Genomic DNA, 10,399 nt, shown 5'->3' on the forward strand with positions numbered 1-10,399 from the left:
TATAGTAATTTTAATTCCAAATTTCAGCATTCCAGCTCTATTGGTTCACCAAAATTGAATTGTACAAAATTTAGTACCATTTTGTACTTTTCGTGCAAATAAGTACAAACTTCGAAAACTTCCTCCATATCCCAATCCAACAATGATAATCTTATTTTCAAATTTTATGATACCAGCTCTATTGGTTCTCCCAAATCCAAATATTTCGAAAACTACCCCCATAGCCTACTCCTTCTCTCCGCCGGTAATGTTGGTTTCATATTTCGGGATTCCAACTCCATTCGTTCCTCTAAATTCGAATTATACTAAATTTAATACTGTTTAGTATTTATACCCTACAACACTATGTGTTGGGGGTATTATAAGTTTGATTGGGCCAAAAATTATGTAACACCTCGATCTAGCTATGTATGTCCGTCCGTCCGTCTGTCCGTCTGTCCATGTTAATTTGTAATCACTCTACAGGTCGCAATTATGTCCCGATCTTCACGAAATTTAAAATGGAGGTGGGTCAGAATAGAACCCTATTTCTTTTGGAGATGATAGCATAATATTTAGGGGTTAAAATGGACAAAAAACTTAAAAAATTCTTGGTTTTGCAGTTGCTCTACAGGTCACAATTATAGAGCAATCAATTTTCAATTTTGATGGTCATCGGGTAATATTTAGTGGGTGAAATAGGCCACAATATTTGTGCTAAATAAAAGTCAAATTATTCATTAAACCGCGAATATTTTTAGTCGTGGCAAAATCACAAATAGATGAACAGGTCAATTCTGACCATTACGTAGATGCCGATAGTAAATATATCGGATATACTTATATAGCGAAATATATACAATGTGTATATACAAAGGAAGCTTGAATGCTTATATCTCAAGAACGGCTGGATAGTTTTTGACAAATTTTGCCAATTTAGAATGCCCTCTTGACATAAAAGTATAAAATCTAAAAAAATCGCAGTAAAATATGCCAATAATGATGTTAATATAGATTTTGTAGTATTTTGTGACATTTTTTTATTTTTTCATATTTTTTATCGCATGCGATTTTTTCAATTTGACTTATAATATTTTTTCACCTAACAACACAGGTTGGGATTATTATATAAGGATTGCAAATATCGTCCGATGTCCGCAATATATTAGGGGTTGAAATGGACCAACAACTAAAAATGTTCCTGATTTTGCAGCCGTTATAAAGGTCACAAGTAGAAACCAGAGGACACGAAATCTCACATAAAGTTAGAGTTCAGGACAGCGGGTACAATGGACCACTAATTTTGGGTGAAAAAGTACCAGCATTACTTACAGGCGATATCCGAAATACGCAAAAGGCGAACACCTGGCGTTTTATGCTGATTTCGTTGACGAATATAGCCAAATATAGTAGACAAGCAAATCATATAGATGAGTCTAAATTTTGAGATATAGAGGGGCTTCTTGCTTTTGGAGATGATTGCAAAATATTTAGGGGTTCAAATTAATCAAAAACAGAAATGTTTTTCCGATCACACAATTGAAGCCAATCGACACGCCTGTGAAGAGAGTTAAGGACAGGGAAGAATTCTAGCATTTTGGATGACCATTGGATTATATTTATCTGTAAAATGGACTACAACAACTAACAGCCCGACGGAGTGACTAAATATTGGGCAAATGTCCCTAGTCAAAATCCTAATTTATAATTCAAATATGGATTTTGACATAAGGGGACTTCTAACATATTGTAGTGTTGTAGGGTATTACATAGTCGGCCCCGCACGACTATAGCCTTTGCTTACTTGTTTTCGTATACATGAGTACACACTACCAAAACTATGTCCTTACATCGACACTAGTCCTCAATCTTGATTCCCATTCAAAATTTCAAGTTTTCAAGAAATAGTACCAAATATAGTACATTTTAATACTTTTCGTACCCTTATAGTGCGAAGAACCCTTAGGTACATCCATCATACACTCCATCAGTGACCCTCATTCCAAATTAAGGAGTTTTAACTCCACTGGTTCGTCAAATACAAAGGGTACCATGTTAAGTACCTTTTAGTACTTTTCGTGCGGTTCTAGTACGAATTTCCGACACCTTCGAACAAAGAGAAACCCTCACCCAAAATTTCAAGATTCTAGCTTCAGCCGTTTGGTCTGGACGTTGATGCATCGTTAAGTTAGTCCTAAGCCTAACAATTTCGCAACAACAAAATATTGATAAATTGCAAATTTCTGAAAAGATTTTTTAATTTAATTGAAATACTAATTCCCACAGACTTCCACGCATCTCCTTAAAAAAGCATTCAATTTTATCTACCTCAATATGCCTAACAGAAATAAGATCTTTACAGCCCACGCAAAAAGAATAGATATCCAATTAACCAAATTTGGTGTAGCTAAAAATATTGCTACTCAGACATGTCTGAGTTATGGAAAGCTGAGAATGCAAGCCATTCTGGCGATAATCTATCAAATTATAGACCTTGTGGAGGGAAATTGTTGGATAATTGGGATACAAGATGTGGCACTGGTATCGAATCCAGAAAACCTGATGTTGTTTACCATGGAACTGGGTACTAGGGGTAATGCTCTGCTGAATATCGTACATTGCATGATGTATATTCTACAAATAGATATTTACGAGCCCTGCTCTTGCAATTTGAAAATACACTACTTATGGACACATGGGTCCTTCAGAATCTTCTAAAAGATAAAAACACTAGCGTTGGCTACTGCAACCCTACAATCGTCTTCATTGGCTTCGATATAATTACGGCTGCCAAACTATACTGCGTACTCCATATTATGCGTTAATAATTTTTACGAAATATTGCTGGATGTTGATTTTTATACCCTCCACCATGGGTAGGAGGGTATATTAACTTTGTCATTCCGTTTGTAACACCTCTAAATATTCGTCGTAGACCCCATAAAGTATATATATTCATAATCAGCATAAAATTCTAAGACGATTTAGCGATGTCCGTCTGTCTGTCTGTCCGTCTGTCTGTCTGTCTGTCTGTCCGTCTGTCTGTTGAAATCACGATAGAGCCCACATTATTTGACGTAGACCTTTGAAATTTGGCACAAGTGTGTGTATTGTCCCTAGGATGGTTGGTATTGAAAATGAGATATATCGGTCCACGTTCTGGTATAGTCCCCATGTAACGGTACCTCCCGATATTCGGTATTTTATTGATTTATGCCACATTTTTTCACGGATTTGTCTGAAAATTGGTATTTGTAGGTCACAACGGGTCCCTGAGCGTGTGGCAAAACATTTCATGTATAGGTCCTCGTTCTGGTATAGTCCCCATATAACGGTACCTCCCGATATTCGGTATTTTGATGATTTATGCCACATTTTTTCACTGATTTGTGTAAAAGTTGGTATTTGTGGGTCATAATGGGTCCTAGTTCGTGTGGCGAAACATTGTAATTATAGGTGCACGTGTTGGTGTAGCCCCTATATAACGGTACCTCCCGATATTCGGCATTTTAATGTTTTTTGCCACATTTCTTCTAATGTTCTTTTACCCTAGGGTGGAGGGTATTAAAAGTTTGGCCCGGCCGAACTTAATGTTTTTTTACTTGTTGTAAATAAGTTCGCACTAGATCTAATGTTGGCGGGAGTAACGCATTTTCAGAAATTAAAACAAATATCGGTGAATTATTTTGTATTTATTGAGAGCTGTAAATATTCAAAATGTTACTCTTTTTGGGAAATGTGTAGGAGGGATTAGGCCGATATACTCTATATTAACATTAAGTCTATGTAAGAATATTGAAATATACGTTAGAATGTTGAGATATACGAAGTTTGAAGCAATTCGTTGATTTGATTCACAAATTGAAAGAGTTATAATTATTCAAATTGTTGACCCACTGTTGGGGATATACCAGAAGTTACAATCTTCACACCAGATCTTGAGTTGGTGGAAATGAGTGAAGTGTGCCAAGTTTTAAAGAAATCGAATACTTATTTGGGATTTTATAAGTGAACCCTTCTATCCTATTTTAGATTAGGGACAATTTTTCTACAAATCCTTTGTTTGGCCCAAGGACGAATCCTATTGAAATTGGATCCATATTTACATAAAGCTCCCATATACAAGGTATCGCAAAAGTAACCTAAGGTTTTTTTTGGCTGTAATTTAAAACGATTAAAAACTTTGATTCTTCTCTGGATTATTTTTATACACTCCACCATACTATGGAGGGTATATTAATTTTGTCATTCCGTTTGTAACTCCTCGAAATACTCATGTCAGACCCAACAAAGTATATATATTCTTGATCAGCGCAAAATTTTAAGACGATTTAGCCATGTCCGTCTGTCTGTCTGTCTGTCCGTCTGTCTGTCTGTTGTAATCACGCTATCTTTCGATCAAATTGAGATAGAAGGCTAAAATTTTGCACACATGTATATTTTGCCAGTAGGCAGGTTAAGTTCGTAAATGGGCCATGTAGGTCTAAGTTATCATATAGCCCCCATATAACGGTACCTCCCGATATTCGGTATTTTGATGATTTTAGCGACATTATTCACCGGAATTGTTTCAAATTTGGCATTTGAAGTTCGTAATAGATGCTGCAGCATAAAACAGAAAATGGGTCATTTAGGTCCACGTCTTCATATAGCCCCCATATACCGTACCCCCGATATTCGGTATTTTGATGATTTTAGCGACATTATTTACCGGGATTGTTTCACATTTCGTATGTGAAGTTCGTAATGGATACTTCAGCCCATGCCAGAAAATTGTCTGTGCAGGTCCACGTCTTCGTATAGCCCCCATATAACGGTACCCCCTTTATTCGGTGTTTTGATGATTTTAACTACATTATAAACAGATTTTTCTTCAAGTTTCGCATTAAAATATTGTAATAACTTATGACAAAACTTGCCTATGCAGGTCCACGTCGTCGTATAGGCATTCGGTATTTTTAAGATTTTAACAGAATTTTTAACGGATTTTGTTTTTTTTTGGAAATTGTCAAATTTGTACCAAATGGTGGAGGGTATTAAAAGTTCGGCCCGGCCGAACTTACAGCTTTTTTTACTTGTTATTTGGTCTTTTAGTTTTTTAGTTTAGTCGAGAATATGATGTCATGTAAATGGCGGTCGCCACAGTTTATTACCATTTGTACCCTTTTGATGGCATTTTCCATCACTTTGTCCAAAACTTTCGGCAATAGGAACTCACATTCCTGACGGATATTGTCTTTAAGAGCTGAAAGAGACTGAAGGTTTTTGACATAAACACGCCCCACAAAAAGAAGTCTGGAGCGGTGAACTCAGACGTGAGAATAAGCTCCCGGGAAATGCATACTGCAGCAGATCGATTGTGGCACGTGCTATGTGTGCCGTTGCACCGTCCTGTTGGAATAATATGTTTTCCAATCCCCACTTTTCAAGTTGCGGCAAAAAGAAGTCGTTGATCATTGCTTTGTAGCGCTCACCATTTACAGTAAACGTTTGGGCCGCGACATCTTCGAAGAAAAAAGGTCCGATGACTCCTCTAGCACACCATACAGTAATTTTGAGCTGATGTAATGGCTCTTCGTGGTTTACACGCAGATGTTCAAGGCCCCAGTAAATGCTCATTAACGTACCCGCTAGGATCCGTACCCGCCTTATCGATCATGATTATTTTTGATGAAAATAAATCTTCTTCTTTGTTGTGATTGAGGATGGCTTGAGCTGACGCTTCATCTGGATTTTATACGGTAACATCTTCAAATTTTGTACCAAAATTCGCTGTAAAGATCGTAGACTGATACTTATTTACGTGGCACGTCGTCTGGTCGACGTCGACGGTGCTTCCATGACATCCTCGGCTCCAGCAGCAATAATCTCTGCAAAACGGATACACCGGGGTTTGTCACGCCCGGCAGCATCTTTTTATTGTGCCAGTCTTTTCGAGGCGAGCTGCTAAACGTGTTTCTCCAGTAGGCGTTGGACGGCCAAGAAATCTGCGACAAAATTTACGTTGTGTCAAAGTCACCGACCGATTCTTTGTCAAATAAATAGAAGGAGTTGGCCCAAAACGGTGAAAATTTAAAAAAATATTACGATGTACCAAGTTTGGAAAATCGGATACTTCCTTCCAGAGTTATGGTGTGAATAGAGAGACAGACGAAAGTCGCTAGATAAAAGCTCTTGTAGTGCAAACAGACACTGCAATTTTACTTTGAGTGCAATGCAGCAGTGCATTTCGTGGGTGATAGTTCACAACTCGTATTCGTACGTGTGTGTCCGTTAAGTGAACACTGCAAAAATACCGTTTTATAAACGTAACAAAATACCTGTTAAACCCCATTCACACAAGTGTAGATGTACACATTGCCATGGGCATCGATATCGATATATGATATCTTGTGAATATACCTTTATACGTACGTATATATATACTACATATGTACATACATGTGTACATGTGTGGTGGCTTTTGAATGCCGTCAAACTTACTGCACTCCATTTATTGATGCTTGACAATGCCTTGACTGGTGTTGCTGTGGCGGCATTATATGACGTCGAATGTTTGTAATTTGACCATAATCAAAAACCACAACAATAAAAACATGTTTTATGCATGTGTGGGTATGTATGTACATGAATAACTGGGAACCCAGCAAGCAAAATCTATCCCCCAAATCACTTAGAAGTCACGCCTAAGCGATTGAAATCATCGCGTCTGATATCGCTTTCTCACCACGGAAGGATCATCCTTCGGGAAGAGATGAACCACGCCCGCGATAGTTTTCTAATGATCGTGGAAGTCACTTCCTCGATAGTTATTGGAAGTGAAAAAAACTAAAAAAATTTTTGTTTTTTACTCCAGACTTAAGCATTTATTTTTTTTATTTTTATTGTTATTGTCTCTTTCTCCAATGTTCATTTGCATAGAACTATTACTTATTAGATGAAATGCTCAAACATTTTTTTTTTTCGTTTTAAAAATGTGATGTCTGGATTGGGAATCGAACCGAGGTGTTCAGAGAGCAAAGCCGGCATGCTTACCACTGCGCCACAGTGTCTTATATTCCTCAGATAGAATAAAGTCTTATTTATGTTCAATTCGTAAATGATGGCAAACTATCACTGTTTTATCCGATGGTAGTCACTAGATAGTGTCTGCACACGCGACACCTTCGTTTAAATTTCTTGACGCCACTAAGTAGTAACTACGTGACGATAGAAAGTAGACAACAGTAGTTTTGTTATTGTAAATGTACATACTATCGCATTTAATAGGATTAGAAGCGTCGCAGAAGTGGCATCTTAAAATGGAAGTGAGTCACACACTTCCAAATGCTTGCTGGGAAACCACCATCGCTTGTATCTGTGTGTGTTTGCTTGGAAGTTGGTAGTACAAATAAAATGTTTATCTTTAAAATGCATTCAAGAGTTTTTTTTCGATATCTAAGTTTGAGTGGAACAAACTGCAACTGGCAAAACGCCTTGTTGGCTGGCCAGTAATGTTAGATTTTCTTCTTTGACTTTACAAAGCCACACCACACCAACACTCACTTTATATGCTTCTAGGCAAACAAATGACTTACGCCTTGCAGTGCAAACAATTTAAAACTTCAGACAAACAACCAGACAGAGAGATAGAGTCTCACTGTTTATACCACACACAAGCCGGCTGGCTGGCTGGCTGGTCGGCCAGCCATTCTGGTGGCACCCAGTTAACATACACCCACCGATATGACCCAATGTTCGAGTAAGTGTTTGAGTTACCGTTTAGTTTGGCTCGATCTTCAGTTGCCCAGCTTCCAACAAAAGCGAAACAACACAAAATGATTGCAAATATTCTGTGTGTGGGAGTGCTTCAATAATCTCCAAATCAAAGACATTTAAACTTTTCCGCTGTGGAGTTGGGTTGTTTATGACGATTTGGGGAATACTTGGACACTAACAATGTAATCTAATGGTGTTCGTCTGTGTCTGGGAGGCCAACATCGAAGATTCCGTACAAATGTAGAAACATGTGTATGTATTTGTTTGTTTGTATTGTTTATGTTTTGTTGTAAATTAAAATGTTCACTCCGGCCAAAAAAAAAAAAAAAAAAAAAAAACAAGGATAAGCTTCACTTATTTTTATGTCCTACATATATATTTGACCAGGATATTTTCAAGATTTAAGCTTTAATAAAATTGTAAAAATGGATGAAAAGGTAACTTCATGTCGTACTAAAACTTGTCAAGAATCGGGTTAAGTTCCAAATTATTATTCCGCTAAAATCGTTTGTCACTTAAATATACAGGGTCCGTGCAACAAATCCTATAGAAATAGGAGTGTACGATAACTTTTCCACTAAAAAATACGCACTAACTGGAAAGAACGTTGTATTTTTCACACAAAAATCATGTTCTATTTCACCCACTCAAATAATGCGACTAGCAAATAACCGCTAGTCCGTATGCGGAAAAAAGAATTTACATTAATTAAATGTGTAATTATGCCATCCACCTTGAAAAGGAGAGTTTATTCATTTTGTCATTCCATTTGTAAGATCTCTAAATATTCGTTATAGACACCATAAAGTATATACAGGGTGAGATGAAAAAACGGCAACCAACTTCAGACTGCTGTTATTTCTAAGCCACTCATCCAACAGCTGTTAAAATTATTCCAGTGACAGCTCATTATATTGTTTACAAGTGCACAGCAGCATTTTGGTGAGAATCTTCCACTACTAAATTTGGTATAATTTTAATTTAATTACAGTTCTTACACTTGGTACACATTTCCATAACCATCTTCAGATTTCAATCCTACTTCCCCATCTTAACTCAAATTAGGAATTTCTAGCTTTATCCCTTCGCATAATTCCAAATTGTACCAATTGTATTGTTTTTTTAGTACTTTTAGTACATTTATAGTTGGAAAACACACATCACTACAGTGACCCTTTCAAATTTCAGAATTCTAGCTTAATCTGTTTGACAATAAAATGGATTTAGGTTTCTCACTCCTACATACCAAAATTTATCTATATGTAAAATTTCAATATTCTAGCTTGAACCGTTTCGCCCGTTCGATAATGACTCAACCTGTCACTCACTCGTCACTCTACTCTTTAATGTCTATAAGTGACCATCCAAAATGGCAGGCTGCTTGTGTGTTCTGTCTCCCCGCAAATCCCCCTAAACAAAATCCTACATTGATTGGTCTCTATTGTGACATGTAAAACCTGTTTTGTCCATTTCGTAACCTAAATATTTTTCAACCATCTTCAATAACTGCGAGGTTTTTTTCAGACCCTACTCCATGTTTCATGAGGATCGAACCAAAATTGCAATTTGTAGAGTAATTGCAAATTAACATACAATGATGGTGGATCTAGGACCAATATTTCGAAGCGTTACAAACTTGTTAGTCTAATCAAACTTATAATACACTCAACACATAGTGATGTAATCTATACAAACTTTTACGGTATTAATAATAATTTTTTAACTAATTTCATTTCAGCTTAAAAAATAATTAAAATCCAGCCGCCCGAACACACACACACACACACTTATATGCACATTCACCCGTTGATATCTTAATTTGCAGTTAAATGTTTAGTTCTCATGAAGAATAATCATTGCATTCGATAACTTTAGATGCGTTTTTAATGTGGATGTCTGTCTGGACATGATTTTGCGATCATGTCTGCACAAATGCCCATATTTTATTTATTAACCAATATTAGCCACCATTCTGTCCGTTGGAGTGTCCCACAAAAACCCCACTTGCTTTAATTAATAATATGTCGTCATTGACGTCGCCACTTGTAAACAATTTCATGATCTAGAAATGACGTCGGTATTTTGTTGTTTTTGTTGCTGGTGTTTTTTTGTTTTTATTTTCGTTTTGAGTCGCAACTGGGGTAAACTTGTAGAGTGGTATTAGCACAAGTGTCAAAACATATTTATTTTATGGTCTATAATTAATGCCTTGTTGCGATTGTAAACATAAAATATGCGCCTTGTACGAGGATAGTTGTTAAAATTTTGAGAAAAAATTTTTAGAAATTAACAAAATATAAAGAAATTAAAAATAAATAGGTAAAAAGTTAAAAGTCTAACATAACTTTAGCTATAAATTTAACTTAAATGTAAATGATTTGTATAGAATTATTTTGCAGAATTTATTATTACGGCCTCACATATTAATAAATTAGATTTTACCTCGTTTTAAAAATGTATGTCCATAAATTAAGTTTTGTTGGTAATAAAAAAATGCATGCACTTAAACAAAAAATTATTAACAATTCAATAACAAATGAAAGGATAAAGGAAAAGATTTGTATGCTTCCAATTTGGTAAAAAAAGAGGGTATATACAATTTGATACGGTCAAAACGTGCATAGTTGAAATAACGGTTTTAGACCCTAGGTCTCTTTGGACC

The sequence above is a fragment of the Musca domestica genome, unplaced genomic scaffold (assembly GCF_030504385.1).
Source record: "Musca domestica strain aabys unplaced genomic scaffold, Musca_domestica.polishedcontigs.V.1.1 29, whole genome shotgun sequence".
NCBI classification, from domain to species: domain Eukaryota; kingdom Metazoa; phylum Arthropoda; class Insecta; order Diptera; family Muscidae; genus Musca; species Musca domestica.